The following is a 27970-nucleotide window of genomic DNA, read 5'->3' on the forward strand; positions in this document are numbered from 1 at the left end:
TAGTATTGACTCTTTGAAATAACTCCGGCTACAGAGCTTTTTCAGCACCGTTAGTGTTACTGTAACTCTCAAACCAACACTTTTCAACTCGAAATTTTTAACACCAGTAATTTTAACTCACATCAACACTTCGGATTTTGCTGTGTACATGACAATTTAATGAGCGCCCCGAGTAACAAACTCAAATTTTGTTTGTTGCCTTTGTTGGGAAGGTAAAATTGTGACGCTCACTAATAATGTGAGTATGACCTGAAGTGAAATCCACGAGTGTTCTAACACGCTGAGTGTTTTAACATGCTGAGGTTAAGAAATGGATTTGTCGTCAGAGTTATCCCGGAGATTATTTTGTAACAATAATATATGGCACACCAGCTTTTCAGCCTCAGCTTCCTTTCGTCTAATTGCCGTACCACACTGCCTTTTGTCTGCAACAGATGGTAATATCCATGAAATTAAAGCTACCCCGATAGTGTGATGGATTTCATTTCTTGTGCTTTTTAACTTTTTTGTCCTTTATCTCTGATTTCAAACTGCTAATAGGAAGAATGTGGGGCCTTCATTTAAAGCCCTGTATTTCCAGTTTTTACCAGATGTGAAAGCATGATATTTTTTTACCTTGTGACTCAGCGTGTGTGTGTGTGTGTGTGTGTGTGTGTGTGTGTGTGTGTGTGTGTGTGTGTGTGTGTGTGTGTGTGTGTGTGTGTGTGAATGGTTTTATGATCCTAGAGATGTCTGTTGCTGCATGAACTACCAAAGGAGATATTTTGGTAGGCAAGCAGTCACCAGCATTTTTTTTAGATGTGGACTCCAGAGGTTTGTTTTTCATAGTTTCATGTCATTCAGCTTTAAATTACAAATAGGTTGAATTTATTTATTTATTCATGTTTATTCAGACATATATCTCTCCATTGTATTGCATTGCTCTATTCGCTTTTCTCTTTTTTGCCTTTATATAATCTTAACCTTCAATATTCGCTGCTTTTCTCACTCTCACTTGTGTCACCTACTCTCTCTGCCCTGTCAGCAGCTTCATGGTTTTCTCTCTCCTTCTCTCATTACTCAAGCACTCCACCACGCTGAGCATAAAAGAATATCAGTAAACAAGTGGTGTTTTTCTTCATGATGTTCAGGAATGGATTATTCTCTATTTCTGACCTGAATGACAATGATTATTAAATCAGGAAACACTGACTCATCTCTTTCACTACTATATAGTCTACTTCTCTCATCTGACAGCTTCTCGTTCCTCGGTGCTCTCAGATTCTTTTTCTTTTCTACAGCTGTCCAGGAAACTGATGAATGTCAATGCCACCCATCCTCTCACTCACTGTGAATGGCTGTGAATGACAACTGACTGAAATAACACTGCGCACAATCTATCAAAAACGACTTCTTTCAATAATAAGCAAATATACGACCTGAACACTCGATATATTCATCTTTCTGGTGTCTACTTAAATTACAGCACAGCATAAATCACTGACATTGTACTCAGACTTCAAGTGAGCTTTCTGACAAATACGACTTAAACATATCTTGTGGTTTGTTGGAAATGTTCATGAAAAACCTTGTTAGAGTTAATTACCTTTCAAGCTAACTTGGCTAAGATGGCTAATGTTACTGATGTTTTTTACACACACAGGCGTGCATACATATACAGGGAGTGCAGAATTATTGTATTATTGTATTTTTGAGGAATAATTTTATTATTGAACAACAACCATGTTCTCAATGAACCCAAAAAACTCATTAATATCAAAGCTGAATGTTTTTGGAAGTAGTTTTTAGTTTGTTTTTAGTTGTAGCTATTTTAGGGGGATATCTGTGTGTGCAGGTGACTATTACTGTGCATAATTATTAGGCAACTTAACAAAAAACAAATATATACCCATTTCAATGATTTATTTTTACCAGTGAAACCAATATAACATCTCCACATTCACAAATATACATTTCTGACATTCAAAAACAAATCAGCGACCAATATAGCCACCTTTCTTTGCAAGGACACTCAAAAGCCTGCCATCCATGGATTCTGTCAGTGTTTTGATCTGTTCACCATCAACATTGCGTGCAGCAGCAACCACAGCCTCCCAGACACTGTTCAGAGAGGTGTACTGTTTTCCCTCCTTGTAAATCTCACATTTGATGATGGACCACAGGTTCTCAATGGGGTTCAGATCAGGTGAACAAGGAGGCCATGTCATTAGTTTTTCTTCTTTTATACCCTTTCTTGCCAGCCACGCTGTGGAGTACTTGGACGCGTGTGATGGAGCATTGTCCTGCATGAAAATCATGTTTTTCTTGAAGGATGCAGACTTCTTCCTGTACCACTGCTTGAAGAAGGTGTCTTCCAGAAACTGGCAGTAGGACTGGGAGTTGAGCTTGACTCCATCCTCAACCCGAAAGATGACCACAAGGTCATCTTTGATGATACCAGCCCAAACCAGTACTCCACCTCCACCTTGCTGGCGTCTGAGTCAGACTGGAGCTCTCTGCCTTTACCAATCCAGCCACGGGCCCATCCATCTGGCCCATCAAGACTCACTCTCATTTCATCAGTCCATAAAACCTTAGAAAAACCAGTCTTGAGATATTTCTTGGCCCAGTCTTGACGTTTCAGCTTGTGTGTCTTGTTCAGTGGTGGTCGTCTTTCAGCCTTTCTTACCTTGGCCATGTCTCTGAGTATTGCACACCTTGTGCTTTTGGGCACTCCAGTGATGTTGCAGCTCTGAAATATGGCCAAACTGGTGGCAGTGGCATCTTGGCAGCTGCACGCTTGACTTTTCTCAGTTCGTGGGCAGTTATTTTGCACCTTGGTTTTTCCACACGCTTCTTGCGACCCTGTTGACTATTTTGAATGAAACGCTTGATTGTTCGATGATCACGCTTCAGAAGCTTTGCAATTTTGAGACTGCTGCATCCCTCTGCAAGATATCTCACTATTTTTGACTTTTCTGAGCCTGTCAAGTCCTTCTTTTGACCCATTTTGCCAAAGGAAAGGACGTTGCCTAATAATTATGCACACCTGATATAGGGTGTTGATGTCATTAGACCACACCCCTTCTCATTACAGAGATGCACATCACCTAATATGCTTAATTGGTAGTAGGCTTTCAAGTCTATACAGCTTGGAGTAAGACAACATGCATGAAGAGGATGATGTGGACAAAATACTCATTTGCCTAATAATTCTGCACTCCCTGTATATGTATATACAGCATCTCACAAACGTCAGTACACTCCTCACATTTTTGTAAATATTTTGTTCTATAACACTGAAGATATGACACTTTGATACAGTGTACAGCCTGTACAACAGTGTAAATTTGCTGTCACCTCTAAATAACTCAACACACATCCATTAATGTCTAAACTGCTGGCAACAAAAGTGAGTACAACCTTAAGTGAAAAGGTCCAAACTGTGCTCAATTTCCCTTCCTGTTGTCATGTGGCTCGTTAGTGTTACAAAGTCTCCAGTGCAGAGAAGGTGTGTTGAATCTGGTGTTATTGCTCTCACACTCTCTCATACTGCTCACTGGAAGTCTAACATGGCACATCATGGCAAAGAATTCAAGGATGCAAGGATGTGAAAAAGAGAAATGTTTCTCTACATAAAGATGGCCTAGGCTATAAGAATATACTCAACACCCTGAGACTGAGCTGCAGCACGGTGGTCAAGACCATACAGCGGTTTAACAGGACAGGTTCCACTCAGAACAACCCGCACCATGGTCGACCAAAGAAGTTGAGCGCACGTGCTCAGCGTCATATCCAGAGGTTGTCTTTTGAAAACAGATGTATGAGTGCTACCAGCATTGCTGCAGAAGGCGTGGAGGGTCAGCCTGTCAGTGCTCACACCATACGCCACACACTGCATCACATGGCTGTCGTCCCAGAAGGAAGCCTCGTCTAAAGATTGTGGCGTGGGTGTGGTCTCTGGCCAGCTGCAGAGGAGGGGTGATGCAGTGAGCTCCCGGGGCGGCGCAGGGGCGGGGTGAACAGGTGTGCTGGGATCTGACAGTGATTGTGTCTCTTTATATGTCGGCAGTGACAGTCGGAGGGGGAAAGCGGACGTGACAGCAGAGAGAGAGCGGGAGTGTCTGTGTCCCAGTAAACAAACCACAGTATTAAATAAAAGTTCTGCTGTCGTCATATTCGCTCCAGCGTATGTTTCTTGGGTCCCACGTTACAAAGATAATGTACAAGAAAGACCAGAACATTTTGCTGAAGACAAGCAGACTAAGGACACGGATTACCTGTGGTCTGATGAGACCAAGATAAACTTATTTGGTTCAGATGGTGTCAGGGGTGTGTGGTGACAACCCGGTGAGGAGTACAAAGACAAGTGTGTCTTGGCTACAGTCAAGCATGGTGGTGGGATGTCATTGTTTGGGGCTGCAAGAGTGCTGCTGGTGCGGGGAGCTACAGTTAATTGACGGAACCATGAATGCCAACATGTACTGTGACATACTGAAGCAGAGCATGATCCCCTCCCTTCAGAAACTGGGCAACAGGACAATATTCCAACATGATAACAATCCCAAACACACCTCCAAAAAGACCAGTGCCCTGCTAAATCAACTGAGGGTAAAGGACTGGCCAAGCATGTCTCCAGACTTAAACCCTATTGAACATCTGTGGGGCATCCTCAAATGGAAGGTGGAGGACCGCAGGGTCCCTAACATCCACCAGGTCCGTGATGTCATCATGGAGGAGTGGAAGAGGATTCCAGTGGCACCCTGTGAAGCTCTAGTGAACTCCACGATCAACAGAGTTAAGGCAGTGTTGGAAAATAATGGTTGCCACACAAAAAAATGAAACTTTGAGCACAGTTTGGACATTTTCACTTAAGGTTGTACTCACTTTTGTTGCCAGCAGCTTAGACATTAATGGATGTATGTTGAGTTATTTAGAGGTGACAGCAAATTTACACTGTTGTACAAGCTGTACACTGACTACTTTACATTGTATCAGAGTGTCATAACTTCAGTGTTGTCCCATGAAAAAATAGAACAAACTATTTACAAAAATGTGAGGAGTGTAGTCACTTTTGTGAGATACTATATATCAGGAACCTGACCTGTGTTGCCACAGTTCTCAATAGCCTGAGTACAACAGAACCCTCTGGTGTTCCAAGGGTGTCAATTTGCAGAAGTCAGGTCTGTCAGCAGGTCTACTTTTAACCTTCTCTTCTTCCTTTGACCTCCTGCTGTCTCCTTCGTCCCTGGGGTGAGAGCAGGATGAACCATTTTTAACTTCTTTGACACACCAGGTCACACGGGGTTGATGCATTACATATTATTCCAGCTGAAAAGTTGCTCTGCTGGCAGAAATCCACTGTTTTGTTTGCTGACATTGCATTGTATAAGAAGAAGCACCCCCAAGGATAACTTGGCTGTAGAAGTGGTTATGGACTATCACGTGGCATCAACACACCTGTGTGAGGAAATTTCCCACGGTCATGACTGTGTTCAGCTCTGCTCTGTCTAACTTCTCTAAAAACAGCCCTCTTACACTAAAGGCACTCACTGTTAACACCAAAGTCTTGACATTCATACTGTCATGAGAAATGTCAACTTTTGTAAAGCTACCATAACACGTTACTTTTTAAACAGTGTTTTTAGGCTTCTTGCCTTTGTTAGATTGCTTAAAATTTGAATCGTCATTATGGCACTAAATATGCAGAGACATACAACAGCTTGACTCAGGGCAGGAATGGACTTCTGAAGCAACTAGGACTGTTTTCCTCAGAGAAACTGTGGATGCAAGTTCTCACGTCCACGGGAACAGCAACATAAGATAAGATAAGACTTTATTGATCCCACAACGGGGAAATTTTTGCGTCATACAGCTCTGCTAATGTGTTTGACAGAGGATGATAAATTGTAAAGGCCTGACTCTTTGACACATTCCGTTTTGTTCGGCGTTCCCCTGAAAGTTGTATGTTATCCTTCATGAACTGCGCTGCCTGGCGGGCTGGCATTCCTAATTGTGCTTATGTGTTACGAGGCCTCTGTTTATTTTTCCGTTCCTTGATCTGCTCCTGGGGGATAAGGAGATATAGGCAGTGAATGCACTATGAAGCGATTCTTTGAGCCTGTGGTGATGACGAACGACACAGCCGAGTGGCCCAGTTGTAAACAAAGATTCCCCTGTAACACAGATTCCAGACACTCATGCTCGAAAGTGCCATAAACTACAATAATTAATTGAGAGGTTTTCCTCCTTTTCCCCCCTTCCTCCTTACATGGTAATAACTGGATAGTAGGCTCCATGAATAATTAACTCTTTGTATTTACTACTGAGGCTTATAAATGTCTCTCCCTCTGGACTCCAGTGATGCAAAGCTGATGAGAGAAAAGAGATGGCGAGAACGATAGTGGGAGGCACACCACAGCAAAGCCGATTTCCAAAAGCCTCACGCTGAATCAGGAAAGGTTAATTGGATTCCTTCAATATTTCACTCTGTCAGATTAATCACCATTTTTACAAATTTCACTTTTAGCAAAAACAATAATCTGATCTTGTCATAATCAGCACACGTCAATATTTTAAATCTATCAGGACATGAGTTCCCTGTTGTGTAAGAGCATTTGCCTTAGAAAACACAAACCCATAGACTAAAAGAATATCAGGATATCTGACATTAGAGAGCTGTGGCCCTCTTGTTTGAGTAATGCCATTAGTAAGCATGCTTACGGCTCATCTAGAGGAAAGAAAAAGATTTGGATTTTGGTATTATGTAAAGGAAAACCGCTTAAACCTGTTGTTTGAGTAGCACAGCAAACAGCCGACTCTGTGTTACATAACTAGCGGATGTTATTCATCCAACAGGAACAAGTTAAGAAGTCACAGTGGTTTTTTTTTTTTTTTGTAATTGTTGTTGTTGTTTTTTCCTGAAGACTGTGCCGTCACACGCCCATGACAAAGTTCTTGTGTCCCGTGTGCTGCAGCAGGGCTCGGACACCACCACCACAGATGGTGCTGGATCGGCCACGGTGCAGCAGTTTCCAGAGGAGCTGACCTTGTTGTAGTGTGCTGATTAAGAGAGGGAGCATACAGTATTGACTCCTCACCGACACCATTACCAGTGGAACCTGACCCCCAACCTCCCACACCCTCCTCCTCTCCCTGCTCTCTTCTCCCTCAGGAAACCAAATGCAGATGATTGTTTTTTTTGTACAGTCAGTGTGGCTGCAGTGATGCATGACCCTGAAAGTAAATAACTCACTGACCAGTGTTCGTTGCCTCTGCAGTGGGGGATGGGACAGGTCACTTTCAAAATATGCAACTGCTGTAACATGCTCCACCCGTGTTTGGAGACCTTAGACTGTATAGAAAACACGGTGGGCTCACAAAATATCGTGGTTGTAGCTGTATAGTGATTAGTAACAATGTAAATTGCATTTACAGACAAATGTAATGATGCAGTGTGCCTGTTTTATAATACAGACACACTGCATGTGATCAGTGGGAGAAGTCAATGAGTGAATCTAATCATCATCATCAACTTTTATTTTAATAGATGTTTGCTACACTCTAACCGAAGCCTGACCATGAAAACCATGTCTGGTGTCATTGTAAACTTCACCACAGTACTGCAAGCTAACCAGAGTGCTTTGGACCAAACTGTACTATAAAGGTTTGATGCAGTTTGAATAACATTAATTTACTTTATTTATTTTTTGCAAGATGTTTTACGAAACACAATTCAGCAGAAAGTCTCAGTTTTTGATTTAAAACCTTTAAAATAAATTGGGACGGTAAGATTTAAATTTCGCGTTTGCTAAATTTCACCTGCTGATCAGTGCTTATCTTTGCAATATCCCACTTTTACAACTTCCTCCATCTCTCAGTGTTACACATTCATCTGTTTTTTCTCTCCCTGGGTAACACAGCAACTGCACACTAGTGAAAAACTGCACAGAAACAATTTTTGTGTTTAGTAATATTTCTTCAGCTGCTTAAAAAGCTGTTTGAAATTACCTGCAACTTAATCTGTTACTCGCTCGCTCCTCTTTAGTGGCATTAACTGGTTGATGAAACACCAGCTGTAGCTTTAAATCTGTACCATGAACACATCACAGGGATAAAAAGAAAAAAGGATCTGTTGAGAGTGTAAGTGGGTCATGAGATGCTTTTATTTATTTATCTTTATCTCTGAGCAAAGTATCTCCATGCCATCATGAAAAAAAGATCATTACAGTAATATACATCAAATGTGTGTCAGTTTTTTTGCTCATTGACTGAAGGTGGCAGAACACTGTTCCAGATCATTTGGCGCTGTCACTTGGTGTTTGCTCGCTCTGCGGTAGAGTATCACTTCCTGTTCCTGCTCAAACACAGTGGTGTTTCTGAGTAGCTTATTTGCTTAGCAATTTAATTAACAACTTTTAAATACATTCTTCTTTCATAGTATAATTTTCACGTGCTTCATCCGAAGCACACTTTCTGTGTACTCACTACCTAATTTATAGCCTAAGTATTCACTCACTGTCTGTACTGTTTCGCTAGCTTAGCTTAGCTCGTAGCCGACTCATTAGCACCATGGCTACTTCACCTGTCCCTCCTGCACTTTCTTGCTCATTGTGTCAGATGTTTAGTTACTCCTCGGCCTCCTTTAGCAGTAATGATATCTGTAACAAATGTAGCATATTTGCAGCTCTGGAGGCCAGGATTACTGAATTGGAGACTCGGCTTCGCACCCTTCATTCACCTGTAGCTAGTCAGGCCCCTGTAGCTGGTGCAGCCGAAGATAGCATAGGCCCCGCTAGCTGTTCCCCGGCAGACCCCAAGCAGCTGGGGAAAGAGGGCGGCTGGGTCACGTTGAGGAGGAAGCATAGTCCTAAACAGAAGCCCCAGGTACACCACCAACCCGTTCATGTGTCTAACCGTTTTTCCCCACTCGGTGACACACCCGCCGGGGGTCAAACTCTGGTAATTGGTGATTCTGTTCTCAGACATGTGAAGCTAGAGACACCGGCAACCATAGTCAATTGTCTTCCAGGGGCCAGAGCAGGCGACATTGAAGGAAATTTAAAACTGCTGGCTAAGGGTAAACGTAAATTCAGTAAAATCATAATTCTCGTCGGCAGTAATGACACCCGGTTACGCCAATCGGAGGTCACTAAAATCAATATTGAATCGGTGTGCAACTTTGCTAAAACAATGTCGGACTCTGTAGTTTTCTCTGGTCCCCTCCCCAATCAGACCAGGAGTGACATGTTTAGCCGCATGTTCTCCTTAAATTGCTGGCTGTCTGAGTGGTGTCCCAGAAACGATGTGGGCTTCATAGATAATTGGCAAACCTTCTGGAGGAAACCTGGTCTTGTTAGGAGAGACGGCATCCATCCCACTTTGGATGGAGCAGCTCTCATTTCTAGAAATATGGACAAATTTATTAAACCCCCCAAAATATGACTATCCAGAGTTGGGACCAGGAAGCAGAGCTGCAGCTTCTCTCCTCCTGCTACCCCCCCAAAAACCCATCTCCATAGAGACTGTGTCAACTCCCAAACAGACAAAAAACAAACTAAAAACCAGCAACAAACAACTTAAACATAAACAATTACAAAGAAAGAACAATACAGTATCCACATCTGAACCAAAGAGTAAAACAGTGAAATGTGGATTATTAAATATTAGGTCTCTCTCCTCCAAGTCTCTGTTAGTACATGACTTAATAATTGATCAACAAATTGATTTACTCTGCCTTACAGAAACCTGGTTGCAGCAGGATGATTATGTTAGTTTAAATGAATCAACACCTCCGAGTCATTCTAACTACCAGAAACCTCGAAGCACAGGCCGAGGGGGCGGTGTGGCAGCAATTTTTCACACCAGCCTATTAATTAATGAAAGACCAAGACAGACTTTTAATTCATTTGAAAGCCTGATGCTTAACATTGTCCACCCCAGCTGTAAAACTCAGAAACCAGTCTTACTTGTTATCATCTATCGTCCACCCGGGCCTTACACAGAGTTTCTGTCTGATTTCTCAGACTTTTTATCTGATTTAGTTCTGACCTCAGATAAAATAATTATTGTGGGTGATTTTAACATCCATGTAGATGCTAAAAGTGACAGCCTCAACATGGCATTTAATCTGTTATTAGACTCAATTGGCTTCTCTCAAAATGTAAAAGAACCCACCCACCACTTTAATCACACTCTAGATCTTGTTTTAACATATGGCGTAGAAACTGAACATTTAACAGTGTTTCCTGAAAACCCTCTCCTGTCTGATCATTTCCTGATAACATTTACATTTACAATAATTGATTACACAGCGGTGGAGAGTAGACTTTATCACAGTAGATGTCTTTCTGAAAGCGCTGTAACTAAGTTTAAGAATATAATCCACCCACTGTTATCATCTTCAATGCCTGTACCAACACAGAGCAGAGCAGCTATCTGAACGCTACCCCAACAGAGGTCGATTATCTTGTTAATAATTTCACCTCCTCACTACATACGACTCTGGATACTGTAGCTCCAGTGAAAACTAAGGTCTCTAATCAGAAGTACCTGACTCCGTGGTATAATTCTCAAACACGTAGCCTAAAGCAGTAACAAAAAATAATTTCCCCCAGGGATCAATAAAGTATTCTGATTCTGATTCTGATGACTCGTAATCTGGAGAGGAAATGGCGTGTCACAAATTTAGAGGATCATCATTTAGCCTGGAGAAATAGTTTGCTGCTTTATAAGAAAGCCCTCCGCAAAGCCAGAACATCTTACTATTCATCACTGATTGAAGAAAATAAGAATAACCCCCAGTTTCTCTTCAGCACTGTAGCCAGGCTGACAAACAGTCAGAGCTCTTTTGAGCCAACCATCCCTTTAACGTTAACTAGTAATGACTTCATGAACTTCTTCACAAATAAAATTTTTATCATTAGAGGAAAAATTACCAATAATCATCCCACAGATATAATATTATCTACAGCTACTCTTAGTACCATTGATGTTAAGTTAGACTCTTTTTCTCCAATTGATCTTTCTGAGTTAACTTCAATAATTACTTCCTCCAAGCCATCAACGTGTCTTTTAGACCCCATTCCTACAAAACTGCTCAAAGAAGTCCTGCCATTAATTAATTCTTCGATCTTAAATATGATCAACCTATCTCTAATAATCAGCTATGTACCACAGGCCTTCAAGCTGGCTGTAGTTAAACCTTTACTCAAAAAGCATCTCTAGACCCAGCAGTCTTAGCTAATTATAGGCCAATCTCCAACCTTCCTTTATATCAAACATCCTTGAAAGAGTAGTTGTCAAACAGCTAACAGATCATCTGCAGAGGAATGGTTTATTTGAACAGTTTCAGTCAGGTTTCAGAGCTCATCACAGCACAGAAACAGCTTTAGTGAAGGTTACAAATGATCTTCTTATGGCCTCTGACAGTGGACTCATCTCTGTGCTTGTCCTGCTAGACCTCAGTGCAGCATTCGATACTGTCGACCATAATATCCTATTAGAGCGATTAGAACATGCTGTAGGTATTACAGGTACTGCAGTGGTTTGTATCATATCTATCTAATAGACTCCAGTTTGTGCATGTAAATAGAGAGTCCTCTTCACACACTGAGGTTAATTATGGAGTTCCACAGGGTTCAGTGCTAGGACCAATTCTGTTTACATTATACATGCTTCCCTTAGGCAGCATCATTAGAAGACATAGCATACATTTTCACTGCTATGCCGATGACACCCAGCTCTATCTGTCCATGAAGCCAGATAACACACACCAATTAGTTAAACTGCAGGAATGTCTTAAAGACATAAAGACCTGGATGGCCGCTAACTTTCTGCTTCTTAATTCAGATAAAACTGAGGTTATTGTACTCGGCCCTGAAAATCTTAGAAATATGGTATCTAACCAGATTCTTACTCTGGATGGCATTACCTTGGCCTCCAGTAACACTGTGAGGAACCTTGGAGTCATTTTTGACCAGGACATGTCCTTCAAAGCACATATTAAACAAATATGTAAGACTGCGTTCTTCCATTTGCGCAACATCTCTAAAATTAGAAATATCCTGTCTCAGAGTGACGCTGAAAAACTAGTTCATGCATTTATTACTTCCAGGCTGGACTACTGTAACTCATTATTATCAGGATGTCCAAAAACCTCACTGAAAAGCCTTCAGCTAATCCAAAATGCTGCAGCAAGAGTCCTGACAGGGACTAGAAAGAGAGAGCAGATTTCTCCTGTTTTGGCTTCCCTTCATTGGCTTCCTGTTAAATCCAGAATTGAATTCAAAATCCTGCTCCTCACATACAAGGTCTTAAATAATCAGGCCCCATCTTATCTTAATGACCTTGTAGTACCATATCACCCTATTAGAGCACTTCGCTCTCGCTCTGCAGGCCTACTTGTTGTTCCTAGAGTATTTAAAAGTAGAATGGGAGGCAGAGCCTTCAGTTTTCAGGCCCCTCTTCTGTGGAACCAGCTTCCAGTTTGGATTCAGGAGACAGACACTATCTCTACTTTCAAGATTAGGCTTAAAACTTTCCTTTTTGCTAAAGCATATAGTTAGGGCTGGACCAGGTGATCCTGAATCCTCCCTTAGTTATGCTGCAATAGACGTAGGCTGCCGGGGATTCCCATGATGCATTGAGTTTTTCCTTTCCAGTCACCTTTCTCACTCACTATGTATTAACAGACCTCTCTGCATTGAATCATATCTGTTATTAACCTCTGTCTCTCTTCCACAGCATGTCTTTTATCCTGTCTTCCTTCTCTCACCCCAACCGGTCGCAGCAGATGGCCCCGCCCCTCCCTGAGCCTGGTTCTGCCGGAGGTTTCTTCCTGTTAAAAGGGAGTTTTTCCTTCCCACTGTCGCCAAAGTGCTTGCTCATAGGGGGTCATATGATTGTTGGGTTTTTCTCTGTATCTATGAAGCGCCTTGAGGCGACTTTTGTTGTGATTTGGCGCTATATAAATAAAATTGAATTGAATTGAATTGAATCATTTCAGGCAACTTTAACCTGTCCATTATATATTGTTATTATTAGATTCACCAATATCATAGAGATTTCATTGACCAATTGATTCATTGAGTTTTTTCCCAGTTATGTCTTTATTTGCCTGATGTTAAACAGTTTAGGGGTCCACAGAATTTAGATAACTTTTAACTTTTACAAAAACATTATTTCATTATTTTACAGTCTATTCACCATTATATGCTACGACAGTGAGTATAACAAAACACGTCTGATTATCTCATTTTACTTCTTTATGACAGATGACAGCAGCCAGCAACCAACCCTTACATAGTAGGCAGTGATGTTCAACCTCACTTTGTACTTATATAATTTATGAACGAATAAATAAATATTCTGCCACAGTAGACATCTACATGTCAGATTTAGACTGACTTCCAGTTTGAGTTAATAATGTGTGAAAACATCTCTGTAAGCTCTGTAAATTTCTTCTACAAATTCTTGGACTCTAAGTTCTCATTTCTGAATGATCAAGTGAATAATTGGTTATGGTTATGGTTGATATTTTCACATTGGAGCGTGCCTACTCCACTATATGGACCCAGCGCCGCAGCAGCACTACTGTTTGTAAAGCCAACAACCCGTGTTTGTAGTTTCTCCAGAGGTGCTTCTTATAACTGCAGGATGCTGCAGGGAGCAGCCCAGTGCATAGCTGCAATTTAATAAAATGAAAGAATAAGCTGAAGATTTTACATTTGCAGGGAATTCTGGTGTCAAAGATTAGGCATGTGGTTGGCACAGTAGGAATAAGCTTTGGCTTAATGTGAATTTAAAAGTTGAATGAAGCTGACAGTCATTTTATGATTTGGTTGTTCTTTTCATTTTAGACTGTTTAATATTGTCAATCAGTTTCTGGTGTTTTGGGAAATTTTATTCCTACTGAGGATAAAAAATAAACTAGCACTGATTGAAACAGGAGGAAGGAATCTCCCTCCCCAAAAAATTTCATTGCTGTTAACTTGGATAAGCTTGTCATTTTGTATATTTGATGATAGCAGTATAGCAATATAGTGTAATGAAAAACTCTCCTGACACTACCATTCGTACTGTAACACCAGAGCTGGCTTATTTAGTGTCTGATAATAGTGTGAAAAAAATGACCTATCACTTTAACAGTACTTCTGTATTATTTTGCAATTCTAAACTTAGACATGTGGTATTTTGAGGAGGTGTTGATAGCGGTGGGTCTTTCCTCAAATCTGAACCAGTGTATGTATGTATTGATTATGTTTGTGTGGGTCTGTAAATGATTATCTAGCATATCCCCCAATTACTGCACTCAATTAGTCCTTGAAAGCACTTTGTAAGACTTTGTAGTTTACAGGTTTTGGGAGGAAGTGTTTAGTGATTGCAGAACCTGCATTCCTGTGATAACAGAAGGCTTATGTGGGAGGCAGTGGGAAATCTTCCTCCAGGACTTAACCTCCACGGAGGAGAGATTATTACTGGCAGCTCCAGGTCACAGAAGACCACAACCCATTTGTCCTGTAGGGCATGTTTATCCACACAGCACACTACTGTGCTGCTTTACATTTTACACAGGGTCTTCCAATCACAAGTGCGGTGCCTTCAGAAGATTTACATTTACTTTTACTTTTTTCACCAAGGTGAAGAGGACACATCAGACTGAACACTGTCAAACCAGAAATTATCTGCTTATTAGAATAATGAGAATGCTTTGAATTGGGACTATAAAAAATATTAGCTTTGAATGCTGTCCTTGATTCATTTCTGAGTTCTCAGATGATTCTGATGTGCCAGCTCAAATTTAAGTCTAAAAAATTAATATTTAATTGTATTTCCAAACAAGTTTTTGACACATTTCTATGTGTTTTCTCCTGATAAAGTTGTTAAGCACTGTGTATATGTACACTGAAGTAAGGAAGCATTTGATTTCTTAGTTTTTCAGATATCTGTTATACTTAAGTGTTTCAAATCATTAAACAACTATTTTTCAGCCCGGTATCTTGAAACGATCTACACCACAAACATCAGTCAAATGACAAACTTTCACTTTCAGTGCTCTGTGTGTATGGATGTTCCAGCTTTGCATTAAGCCAAAGCACTAACATTTCAGAGTGACACCTAAATAAAAGACAAACCGGATTCAGAACGTTGGAATACTGCATAATTGACCTCAGAATTCCCAACAATAGTGACATGTGCAGCTGGGTATTTCATCTTATTGAATTGCAGCTTTGCACCAGGGTCTCTGCCTGAGACATCATGCAGAAACTCTTGCTGCAAAGCTTTGAAGAAATTATGTGCACAGTTTGATGCCTTTGTGTGACGGTGCAGCTGCATTAAAAAAAAAAAAAGATCAACCCTCACTGCATCATTCACAAGTTAGAACTTGCAGTTCATGATACTGTAAAACATTACAGAGTCATTTTTTAACTCTCCAACTGGAAAGTGTGCTGCTGATCTCAGTGAATGAACAAGGTTGCCTCCTTCCCTGTAGGGAGATTTGCAGAAGCTGACTGTTTTCTAAGTTAGATGTGTAGGAATCTACCACAGTGGAATATCTGTTTATGATCATATTAATGATCAAGGAACTGACCTCCCAGCCCATTGTTCATTCAGTGGTGCTAGTTTCAGTCATTGCGCAAATGTACTGTTTATAAGGTTGGGGGAACCTGCAGTCAGCTGAGACTGAAGAAGTCACTTGGATGATGATGAAACACTACGTCCAGATGAACAGAATCAACTTTGGGAGATTTGCTTACCTGGATGATTGAGCATGCATCAAGACAAATATTTATTTAGCTTTATTTAGGAATCCTATTGAAAATCGTCATCCTTTCCATGTTAAACCATTATTGGTATTCCTCACATACAGTCTTGTGCTTATATCAAGCTGATCAAAGCAATTTTTTATGCTTGTCTATGTATCAGCCTTACAGAAATACCTCTTGAAGTTAATTCTGCCTAAGCTCAAAGGTTTACAAGTTCATCAAGCCCAATCTAATTTGCTGCATTCCATTTAAGCATCAGTTCTGCGTTTGCACTGCTGCTTACAGAGCTCTTCTGACACCAGAAAATGCTCTGTTTCTGTGTGATTGATGCATGTGGGAGTATCACACAGGGTAGAGAGACAGGAAAATATCAGTCCCCAAAGAATGACTTTGCAAGGACTTTAAAAAAAAAAAAGAACATAGCACATTTTATTCTCAGAACTTGGGAAAGTCTTTAAAATCCCTCTGTGAGGTAAACCTCCCTTGAAAGTACATTTGCTACGTTTGGAGGTCAGGACTTGTGAGCGTACAGTGTGAACAGGCTCAGTACTGTCAGCTGACCAGCACGTCCTCAGCATCCGATAGCAGCACATTATCTAGTGGACCAGTTGGCATCAGTCCTCACTGTAAGGGATTCAATGACAAGTGTCTACTGCTTCCATTTCTCAGCTAGGTGCAGCAATTAGACACCGAGGGGAGAGCTGGTTTATTTATGGGCAGTATAGTATTCGCCCCGATGGCTGGTTCCTGATCCCACCTTGCCTCCTCACTCCTCGTTGTTTAGCAAAGCCTTGACTTGACTCTCTGGGATCCTGCGAGGTTATTTGCACAAAAACATTTTGTGAACAACATGCTCTATGAACAAGTGTATGCTCTTTGAAATGAAAGACATGTAAATAACACTTTTCTAGTGTTACTGGCCATTCAGAGTGCTCTATACTTCAGGCCACATTATATAATCAAACAGCACTTTATCTGTTTTGCATCCACACCTACGAATAATTTAGAATCCCCAGTTAATCTAACATGCACACCAGAGCTGCATGTAAAAGAAACAAGCACAGAGAGAACACTGTTGTTAAGATGATTGTGCTAATCCGCACAACACCATGCCGCCCAAGTGTCCTCGCTCTATGATGTCATCGTTGCTTGGTGGATTTCAGAATTTTTTTTATTTCAACCCACCAATTTCAAAATCCTATTTCAGTTATGAGAACATGATCTCAATCTGCCCAATTCAACTGAGTCGTTACATGTACCTCAGAGAAATATCAGACTTTTGACTTATTAGGGATTGGCAGTATTTCCCATATGGAAAAGAAATAGTAAAAACTTACATGATTTACTCATGAAAGTGGCCACTTTCTCATTACTTTCATATATTGTTTTAGTAAGTATCCAAAACATACAAGTTTCATTTATATAATTTTTCAAGGGATCTTATATCTGTTTTCACTCTTATATGCTTTTCATACAAGTTTCACACAAGACAGATACAAACTTTATAAGATTTATATCTAGCTTTTCCATATAGGTTAGCCTGTCCTTTCATAAATACATCCCAGCTAATATATTGTAATGTAATATAAATTAAGCAAAGTATTGCCACATTTTTGCATTTTTTGTAAACCAGGTCAAACGTTCAGGTACTGAGTAGTTTGCTTGTTACGATGACTTAAAGAAACATGTTAGCATTAACACCCACATGGGGAGGAAAACATAGCAGACAAATGGGCCAGAGAGAAGACTGGAGTTCATGTCTTGTGTAAAATGTGAGGTTATCGTGATTTATTATATTTAGATTTTGCTGGTGAGTTGTTGTTTTTTGTTCATTTTACTTTTCAGAAACATTTTGGTTTAGTTTAGGAATCAAAACCTGCCTGGTTACATTTAGAAAGAGATACCCAGCCAACATGTATATATGGGCCCCACCTGGTTTTTGCTCGGGCTGGATGGGTACCATGTGGGCATGGGCTCAAACTGGGCTTTTTGTATGGGGCCTACTTGGGTTCTTCACATTAAACCCATATGGGCCATCCCAAGTGAGCACTTTTAGTAGGTCCTAGCTGGGTCAAACATGGGAAACACTTAACTTGGTCCAAAATGGGAAACACATGTAGGACCCACTTGGGTTTTCCACCTGGGATAGACATGGGCAAACACAGTCATTTAAGGATAGGCTGTTGTTGTGTGCCCCAGGTGGGGCAAAGTTAGGTAATCAATATATGTTTTAGTATCGATGACACAGGTGGGCCCCACCTGGTCAAACTAAATGGGTCGCACATGGGCAAATGCAAGTCAGACCCTGAAAACATGTCTATGTGGGCCCCAGGTGGGGCAAAGTGAGGTAATCAATATATTTTTTTAGCACTGATGACATAGGTGGGGCCCACCTGGTCAAACTATATGGGTCGCACATGGGCAAATGCAAGTCAGACCCTGAAACATGTCTATGTGGGCCCCAGGTGGGGCAAAGTTAGGTAATCAATATATTTTTTTAGCACTGATGACATAGGTGGGGCCCACCTGGTCAAACTATATGGGTCACACATGGGCAAATGCAAGTTAGACCCTGAAAACATGTCTATGTAGGCCCCATATGGGTTATGTTAAGTTAATATGGGCATATATTTTATGTGGGCTCAAGATTGTTTAGTATATATGGGACCCACTTGGGTTTCTCACATGAAAGCCATATGGGCAAAACCAAGTGGGAACATATAGTAGGTCCTGGCTGGGTCAAACATGGGAAACACTTCACTTGTTTCAAAATGGGAAACACACGTAGGACCCACTTGGGTTTTTCACCTGGGTTAGACATGGGCAAACACAGTCATTTAAAGAAAAGCATTTGCTGTGTGCCCCAGGTGGGGCAAAGTGAGGTAATCGGTATATATTTTTTGGTACTGATGACACAGGTGGGGCCCACCTGGTCAAACTATATGGGTCACACATGGGCAAATGCAAGTCAGACCCTGAAAACATGTCTATGTGGGCCCCATATGGGTTATGTTAAGTTAATATGGGCATATATTTTATGTGGGCTCAAGATTGTTTAGTATATATGGGACCCACTTAGGTTTCTCACATTAAAGCCATATGGGCAAAACCGAGTGGAAACATATAGTAGGTCCTGGCTGGGTCAAACATGGGAAACACTTCACTTGTTTCAAAATGGGAAACACACGTAGGACCCACTTGGGTTTTTCACCTGGGTTAGACATGGGCAAACACAGTCATTTAAAGAAAAGCGTTTGCTGTGTGCCCCAGGTGGGGCAAAGTGAGGTAATCAGTATATATTTTTTAGTACTGATGACACAGGTGGGGCCTACCTGGCCAAACTATATGGGTCACACATGGGCAAATGCAAGTCAGACCCTGAAAACATGTCTATGTGGGCCCCATATGGGTTATGTTAAGTTAATATGGGCATATATTTTATGTGGGCTCAAGATTGTTTAGTATATATGGGACCCACTTAGGTTTCTCACATTAAAGCCATATGGGCAAAACCGAGTGGAAACATATAGTAGGTCCTGGCTGGGTCAAACATGGGAAACACTTCACTTGTTTCAAAATGGGAAACACACGTAGGACCCACTTGGGTTTTTCACCTGGGTTAGACATGGGCAAACACAGTCATTTAAAGAAAAGCATTTGCTGTGTGCCCCAGGTGGGGCAAAGTGAGGTAATCGGTATATATTTTTTGGTACTGATGACATAGGTGGGGCCCACCTGGTCAAACTATATGTGTCACACATGGGCAAATGCAAGTCAGACCCTGAAAACATGTCTATGTGGGCCCCAAATGGGTTATGTTAAATTAATATGGGCATATATTTTACATGGGCTCAAGATTGTTTAGTATATATGGGACCCACTTGCGTTTCTAACATCAAATCCATATGGGTGGGCATCCAATGTAGGTCCTAGTTGGGTTAGTGATGGTAAATGTGTACATTGGTTCAAAATGGTAGCACATGCTTATGTGAGGATTCTTCTTCTGTGAAGAGCCTGAGAAAGTGTTATTTGAATAAAGGAGGATTTATTCCAAACAAGCCCATCACAGATTGCGCACAACCCAGGGAGTTCTGAAAGTCAAATTGTAAAAATAATCTCAAAAGAAAGTATGAACATAACTCTCTTTTATAACCTGCAGACGGCACCCATGTGGTACCATTCTCTAAGAAATCACCCTAACTTTAACATATTTGGCACAACCTCAGTCTATCACTTTTGCTACCCTTACGTACAGTCAGATGTTCTTGACCCTTCATTTTTGACCCTCTCAGTATTTAGCCTTGGCTAGCAAATGTACTCAAAGTCCACATTGAGACCTCAAGATATTATGTGTTATCAGACACTACAACCCAGCTGTCAAGTGAGACTATAGGAACTTTGGTGTTTTTGAACATTCAATGTTACTCAAAACACTCTGCACACTATTCCAAATAACTGGTTTGAAACTGGTTACTTTTTAATTTTAGATTTCATTTTATGTACTTAATGTGAACTCTGCATGGTAGGCTGCATGGTGAGGCTCAGATAAGATAAAATAAGGACTTCATGATTCTTCTTAGGTAAATTCACTTGTCACAGCAGCAATAATAAGTGATTAAAACGGACACAAGAGTAGAAAAAAAGAAAAGCAAAAAATACGAATAAAAAACCTAAGATAAAAGTGAATTACACAGACAAAATCCAGATTTGGCATTTGCAAATTAAGGATTACTGGTTGTTCAAACAATTAAGACTATTTACTTGAGCAAACATGCAGTTGAGGATTTTTAGTAGATCAGACACACTCTACTGTATTAGAGAAAAGACAGTTAGTTACATGGAAGATGGAAGTTTTGGTTAATCAGATCCAGTAAAGCTCCTGAAGTATATTACCGATCTGTTAAAATGTTACTCTTCAAACTTGTGCCCTCAAATTATATAACCAGAAATAATTTATATTTTCTTTGAACTAGTGGAAAGGAGAGGGAATGGGGTCTTTCAAGCAGTCACACTTCAACTGTGAAACTCCCTTGTCCTTATGGTGTATTGACACTATTGAAACTTTTCAAAACCAGTCTAATGTTAGAAGAGCTTTTAGGTAAACTGTTATTCTTCTTCTTATCATTATTATATTTTTATTAATTATATTTTTATTATGATGTTGATTTGGGTGACACTTTTTGATAAATATTATATATTACTTTTTAAAACATATTAACCATCCCTATGCTTAAAAAACTTTTAAAAATAAAATTGTTCTTTTAAACTTGTGCATTGTTTGACTTTTAAAATTTTTGTATCAGGTGTAAAACGACTTTTTAAATAAAGTTGTTTTTAATGTGAGCAGCTCCTATTGGCTCGTTTAAAAAGAGGGAGGAGCAGATTGCACCGCCTAGCGTCTAGTCTTCGCGGTCTTTCGTCTGTTGCGCCTTTTCTCTCCCTGGTGTTTAAGAACGTGGAGGACAAAAGGATACCAAAGAATCGAAAACTATGACAAAGGTAAATACTTAAAGTTTGATACGTTTTCATCAATGGTTATTTTAGTAACTTTCTATAGTCGTCCTAAACGGTATAAGGGGGAGAAGCATAACATCTTTAGCTAGCAGGTAGAACTGGGTTAATTTGCTGCATTGTCTTTGGCAAACATAATTTAAAGTTAATTAAAAAACTCTTACTGCCTATATTCTACTCAATAAAGTTCATCTTATCTTATTCTGTTTTCATTGCACCATTCTCTCTATACAGTTTTTGAATTTACACACTATAACGTACACGGCAGTTTTTTTCTGTGCTTCTGCAACTGTTTCTTGGGTTTTCCTATAAGGTTTTTGTAATTAATTTAAAAAATTTATATTATTTTTTTGGCTTTAGTGGATTCCTGCTCAGCTAACTCGGCCATTATGCACTACCCAGTAAACAAAATGGCTGAACAGTATCTTAAATGTCTGAACATGAGCTAGTCATACCATGTTACGTAATATTCATGTGCAGTGTAGCAAGGTGATTGTTTAAATTACAGGAGTAGATGCCTGCAGCTGAAACGGTTTTCTGATCTGAATACGGTAATGTTACCAGATATGCATTGTACTATGGGAAACCGGTGGTGGATCAGTGTGTAAAAAGCCCCCAAAAGAAACACACAGCGTCTTTAGCTCAAACACTGTCTGATCACTCTCTTAGATACTGTGCTGTTCCATCTAGTTATTGGTTACTGAGAAATGTTAGGTCATTAATTAATTAAGAGAGTGCAGCTGTTCAGATCAGATGGTGAAGTAGGAAAATGCAGAACATGTTATTATAGCTGAATGCTGTGTAAAATACTAGTAATAAATCTAACTCCCATTTATGGCTTTTACTACTGTGGGGCTAAATAAAAAATTACAGACATAATGAAATCTGCTACAATTACAAAGCTTAAGTTTAAAACAATTATTATATATTAAGCATTTTTTTGCTCTTTTTTTTTTTAATTCTTTTTGCTAATAATGGACTCAATTTTATTATCAACTTCAAAGACCTATTAAACTTTTAAACCATTAAATCCAGGAAATTAGATGCCCGTAAATGTACGAGACCCTCTTTATGTCTAGTATCCCCAAATATTTAATAATCCTTTCTAAAAGTACACAAATTTTGTTCTTTTCAATTAAATATTGCATGTTCAATGTATTCTTGAGCAGGTAAAAATTCCACTAAATTAGTTTTTGCATATTTTTAAGTATAATCAAATTTTTATAGTTTGCGAGTACTTTTAATTTGGAGATTTTGCCACTTGATTTGAAGTTTGGATAGTGCTTTATAGTCATTTGTAAATGTTTTGAACTCATCTGGCTTCTTAATAATTTAATAAAAAATTAACAAGCCATGTAATAATTTGAAAACCACTAGGGACCACTTATAAAAAAGTAATTCCTTTTTTACTTAAAGGAATTTAGGATTTATGTCTGTCAAGTCATTTGTTCTGGCATAAGTCACCATTTTGATATATCTTCCTGTGACTTTAAAGTCTGTCAGCTAGTTAGATACATTTTTGCACTGCTAGTGTTTGCTGCTTGAATTAGTCAGTTTATCATATAAACACATGTAGTGCCTTTCAAACTTTTAATTACACTGTTCATTTTGTGCATTAGTAAGAGAATCTTTTATATTGAATTATCCTGGGAAAAAACAAAAATGTTTGTATTTTCTCATGCACTTTCTTTCATTTCCTTATCACGTTTAGATTCTTCAAGATCACAAGCACCATCTTTGACATGTAAGTAACTTTCATATTATTTGTATTACTTATTATTATTATTATTATTATTATTATTTTTGAAAAGTGATGGTCTTTGGGGCATCCTTTTTTTTATTATTGGTATTAAGTATATATATTTATTTAGGCACAGGAGGCAATGATCTATTTTAAAATTTAACATTTATTTAATTTTCATCTTTTATGCTAACAATAATGCCAACAGTCTTCTCTTCACTTGACCCACAACTCTGACAGTTTTGGTCCTCTGCTCTCCTCACAATTGGCTGATTTCCATCTGAGCTGCTACTGTCAACTGCATTAAACTGATTTTACATTGCCTTGTTATTCTAATCTTTATCTGCGTTTTGGACTCCAAACATTCACACCTGCTGTTAGTAACCAGAGCTCACAAGAGTGTAAGGCGTGTAGTTCAATAAAGTGATCGATGTGTTCACTAGCTGATTTCAATAAACCGGTAACTTATCAAATCCATATTTTATAGGAAGTATATTACTGATAAAAGTGGTAATAAACACGGTAACCAATAAAAATTAAAATTTCCTGTTATAAAAAAAAATACTGCTGTGAGCTCGGTTTTCTAACACCAGGTGTGAACATCTACAGTCTTTAAGCGCTGGTAAAGATTTAAAAATAAAAGCATTCAATAACATAACATAACATTAAACACTAAATTAGTTTGATGGTGTTGACTGCAGCAGCTCAATGTTAATCAGCTGATGGTGATGGAAGCAGATGAGCGTTTTTCATCATGGTTGTTAGTGATGTGTTGGTCAAAACGAAACGGCTCTTTGAAGTGAACGACACAAGCGTGTTTTTTCTCTCTCTCTCACCCTCTCTCTCGCACTTTTTTTCCGCTTCATTCTGCACGCGAGCCTTGTGCTTTGCGCTGGGAAGAGGGGGGAGGGGCGGTTGTTACACACGCAGTAGCACAGTAACAGAGCAGGAGGGAGAGAGAGAGAAAGAGAGCCAGGGACAACAACGTCACATTACAAAGGTATAGTAATCATCCACAACTATTTTCAATTGCGGATGATAAAGGATTCAGAAAGTTTATTCATGCAGGCCCATATGACAGAGAATGTGGATCTTCTGTTTGTTTTCATATTATAATTTATATTTAATTGTGTTGTGGTTTGCAGTGTTTTGTGTTGTTTCACTTTAAATTTGTTTAAAAGGAAAAAGCTGAAAATTTAAATAGTTAAAAGTTGAAATGTAAATAGTTGTTTTTTTTGTATTATATGATTTATTTATTACATTTTATGTGGAGAGAATAAATAAAAGTATATTTACGGTGGCTGCTAGAGACAAAGCACGTACAAACCCCAAAACACGTAAAAACTCCATAGCACGTACAAACTCCAAAGCACGTACAAAACACAACAGAAGTGCTCCAGGATGCTAGGCACAGTGTTGAGATTTTGTTACCTAGTGGCTACACAAGCCAGGAAGTACCAACGACCGGATTTGGTGTGTGGTAGTAACAGGTAAATGAACAGCTTTTGGAATTTTTTATGAATATATATGAGTGCTTGTGTATAAATACACAAAAAATACACATATGATTTCAATTGTGTAAATTAAGTGATCTAGATAGCTCTGTTTTGGAAGTTCAGTTGACGCTAGAAATGGGTTTTGGAGTTTGTACATGCTTTGTCTCTAGGGGCCACCATATATATTTATATATAAACATATATAAATAAAACCACGTTTCTTTTTTTACATTAGTAATTCCTTTTGTTCATAATTTTATATTGTTGTTAATAATAAATTAATTAAAGCAACAAAACAACCTGAAGAGCCGGTTGGGAGCCGAAAGAGCCGGCTTTCTAAAAAGAGACGAAAATCCCATCACTAGTTGTGTAATATGCTGGTATTGATATGATCAAAAATGAACTGAGTTGTTTCGTATTCTATAGAAATTGTACATCTAATTAATAACAAGGCTTTCTGCTGATGTTATTAATTAAAAATGTATTGTTTTATTTTTAAGCAACAACTTTTTAGCATGCAATCAGTCCATGCTGTACAGGACAGATTTGTAAACTGTGCATACAAAAATAGACTATTTTACAAAATTGCTCTTTCAACAAATGTAAATCACAGCAGATTTTTTTTGTTGTAGGTGCACTGTCACAACTAGAAATGTGGGGGGAAGTCCTCAAAGTTGAAGGCAGAACAGGAAAATACATGGAAATAACAATTTTCCTTTAAATGGTAAATGGCCTGCATTTTTATAGCGCTTTTCTAGTCCCTAAGGACCCCAAAGCGCTTCACACTACATTCAGTCATTCACCCATTCACACACACAATCACACACTGGCGATGGCAAGCTACATTGTAGCCACAGCTGCCCTGGGGCGCACTGACAGAGCACATCAGTAAAGGTCGATCTGGATACTTGATAACTGTTGGTATAGGTATGACATGAATTTGAATCTCCATTATCACAGGTTTTAATTGGGAGGGAACATGCAGATATACAGGAGGACTATAAACAGCAATTCCTATTGCATACAACTGTTTTAGAAAATACCAACAACACTGTTAATTTATCACTTGCTGGTCTATAGACTTTACAGTGTGGATGGATGGAAAATCCATCTGGCTCCACTCTGGCTGAATTGGTGCTACAAACAACTCTGCGCTCGGCTTTCCTGGCTGTGTGTGGATTTATACTTACACATCCAAATTTTGACCCTATTTTTCTTCCTTTCAGCTGATTGGTCAATTTCATGTCAATCACCAATTAAACAATCCAATCAGAGAACATCTCCAGAAGTTGATTCTGTTCATCTGGACGTAGCATTTTCAGTGGGAGAAAATGCTGCAAGCGCTACGTCCAGATGAACAGAATCAACTTTTGGAGATTTACTTACCTGGATGATTGAGCATGCATCAAGACAATCAGAGAACAGATAGGTTTGGCTGTTGGAGGGCTGCATTACGGAGCTTCAGGTCCTGGAAGAATAAATTCCCTTTTACATACCAGACCAGCATTTTTCTTCATTAGCACGAAGGAAAACAGTCTGTGCGTGTCAGAGTTCTGTGGTTTTTGTGTCACAGGGCTTATAATATGTGTAAAAATCTGGCCAGGGACCATCACATCACACTGCTATCATATTTTTCTGTTGCTATCATGTTTCTTTTCTGAGATGTTGTTACTTTTATGACAGATGTAACGAGAAATCTTCCAGAAAGTTAAATTTTTTATTCTAATCAAATATTTGATTCTGATAACAGATAAAGATTTTTTTTTTTACTTTTGTTCTGCTATTTCATAGTTTATACAAGTTTTGGCCAATTCCTATTTATTTTAACCCTTTAGCCCCCAAAAAGTCGCCAGCGACAGGTTTTTCCAAACCTGTCTCGTCAAACCTGAGCTCTGCCAGGGGCCCAACACGCCTGGACTTTTAGAAGAAAAGAGATGTCCGAAAATAAGCCACAGGGTCAAATACTTAATTTTGTTCAGTGTTTTAGAGTTATTAATTTGAATTGACTAATTTAAATATTTTATTCATGTACATTTTGATTGCCTTTAGTAAAAATGGCAAAATTTCAATTTCTTTTTTCTTTCTGTTATTAATCCTTGATTACATTCATATAGTATACAGTAGAGGAAAAAACCTACCAGACCTACCAGTTATCCTGCGTAACATTATTGGGGATAAAGGGTTAAGGAAGCGCAATTAATTTTTTTAGTTTAGCTTGTGTTTACTACCATTTTTTTTTTATCACCACACAGTAAACATTAAGTAATATGTAAAGTGTCCATTTATCCTCCATTCCGGTCCATTATCTTAAGCTTAGGCTGCTGCCCCTCGACCCAATCCGGTACTAAGTAGAGAGGCCCAGACTTCGCTCTCTCCAGGCACTTGGCCCAGCTCTTCCGGGGGAATCCCAAGGCATTCCCAGGCCAGCCGAAAAACATAGTCCCTCCAGCATGTCCTGGGTGTTCTGGGTCTCTTCCTGGTGGGACGTGCCCAAAACACCTCACCAGGGAGGCATCCTAACCAGATGCCAGTATCTAATCTGTCCTTTTTGTATGTTCCCCTCAGGTTGCCATGGTAGCAGATACAGGGGAAACAAGTGTAGACGATGCCACAAGAAGGATGATGAAATTCCTCATATCACCTGAGCTGGCTGTGGAGTACAACATGCTTGGCCGACATGGGGAAAAAAAGTTCAGAGATTTGCGTCTTTTTAATGTTGTGTATGGTAAGTTAGTTTCACTTGAGACATTTGAACTTTAGAAAACTAAACTTTTTTAATAAAGTGTTTGAAAGTGTAACTGAGATTGGTTATCATGCAATTTGTATATATTTTTTGAGGCAATAAAGTGAAATAAACATTGTTCTTTGAAAATCATCACCAAATGAAGTAAGCTAAGATTAACTTTACTTTGGCTTGCCCGTTTTTCTTCTTCTTCATTTGCAGAGGCACTGAAGAATTATTTAACATCAAAAGTCAACTTGCAAGAAGCAGAGAAGGCTCTGTCCAAGTGGTTCAGTGGAGCTAAAGACAGAGGAGGACCGAGGGCTGCAAGGGTACAAAATAGACTTACGGCTCTGTAAAAAAACAAACCCTGCTGATTCAAGATAAGCTTTTGAGTTTTCCATCTGACTTTTTCCCCATGTTGCTACAGTTCCAAATATCTAAGGAATTTTGCTGTAGTTTGACATTTCTAGTTTTTAAACGTTTACGCACTTTGGAATACAGTTACGTAAAATCACAGTTGTTGGACAAAATAAATGTGAAAAATGTTGTTTTGTGTACCCTCGTGATTTTTGAAATGGTTTTATTTACAAACTAGATTTTGTTTGCGGTCAGCTTTAATATATTTGGTGTCTTTGTGTCACAGAACCCGTATTAGCCATCTGAAAAATTGATTTTGTGACTGTTTTACTACATGGGGCCCACTCAGTGCCAGAACTTAATCAATTCAAACTAGAAATAAGATGCAAATACA

General features: G+C 39.3%; 1 protein-coding gene and 1 long non-coding RNA gene across 3 annotated transcripts in view; both read left to right on the forward strand.

Annotated features, from left to right (window-relative positions):
* iqsec1b (IQ motif and Sec7 domain ArfGEF 1b) overlaps nucleotides 1-27970 on the forward strand; it is a 267271-nt gene that overhangs the window by 74436 nt on the left and 164865 nt on the right. The window lies entirely within an intron of this gene.
* Nucleotides 20116-27847, forward strand: LOC146631494 (uncharacterized). Its single transcript, XR_014906192.1, has 4 exons — nucleotides 20116-21245; nucleotides 22969-23001; nucleotides 27060-27219; nucleotides 27439-27847. It is a non-coding gene; the product is annotated as an uncharacterized LOC146631494 (long non-coding RNA).

Source organism: Diplotaxodon limnothrissa, linkage group LG5, assembly GCF_057381915.1.
Source record: "Diplotaxodon limnothrissa isolate DT_005_m linkage group LG5, D_limnothrissa_male_GT1.1, whole genome shotgun sequence".
Taxonomy (NCBI): Eukaryota; Metazoa; Chordata; class Actinopteri; order Cichliformes; family Cichlidae; genus Diplotaxodon; species Diplotaxodon limnothrissa.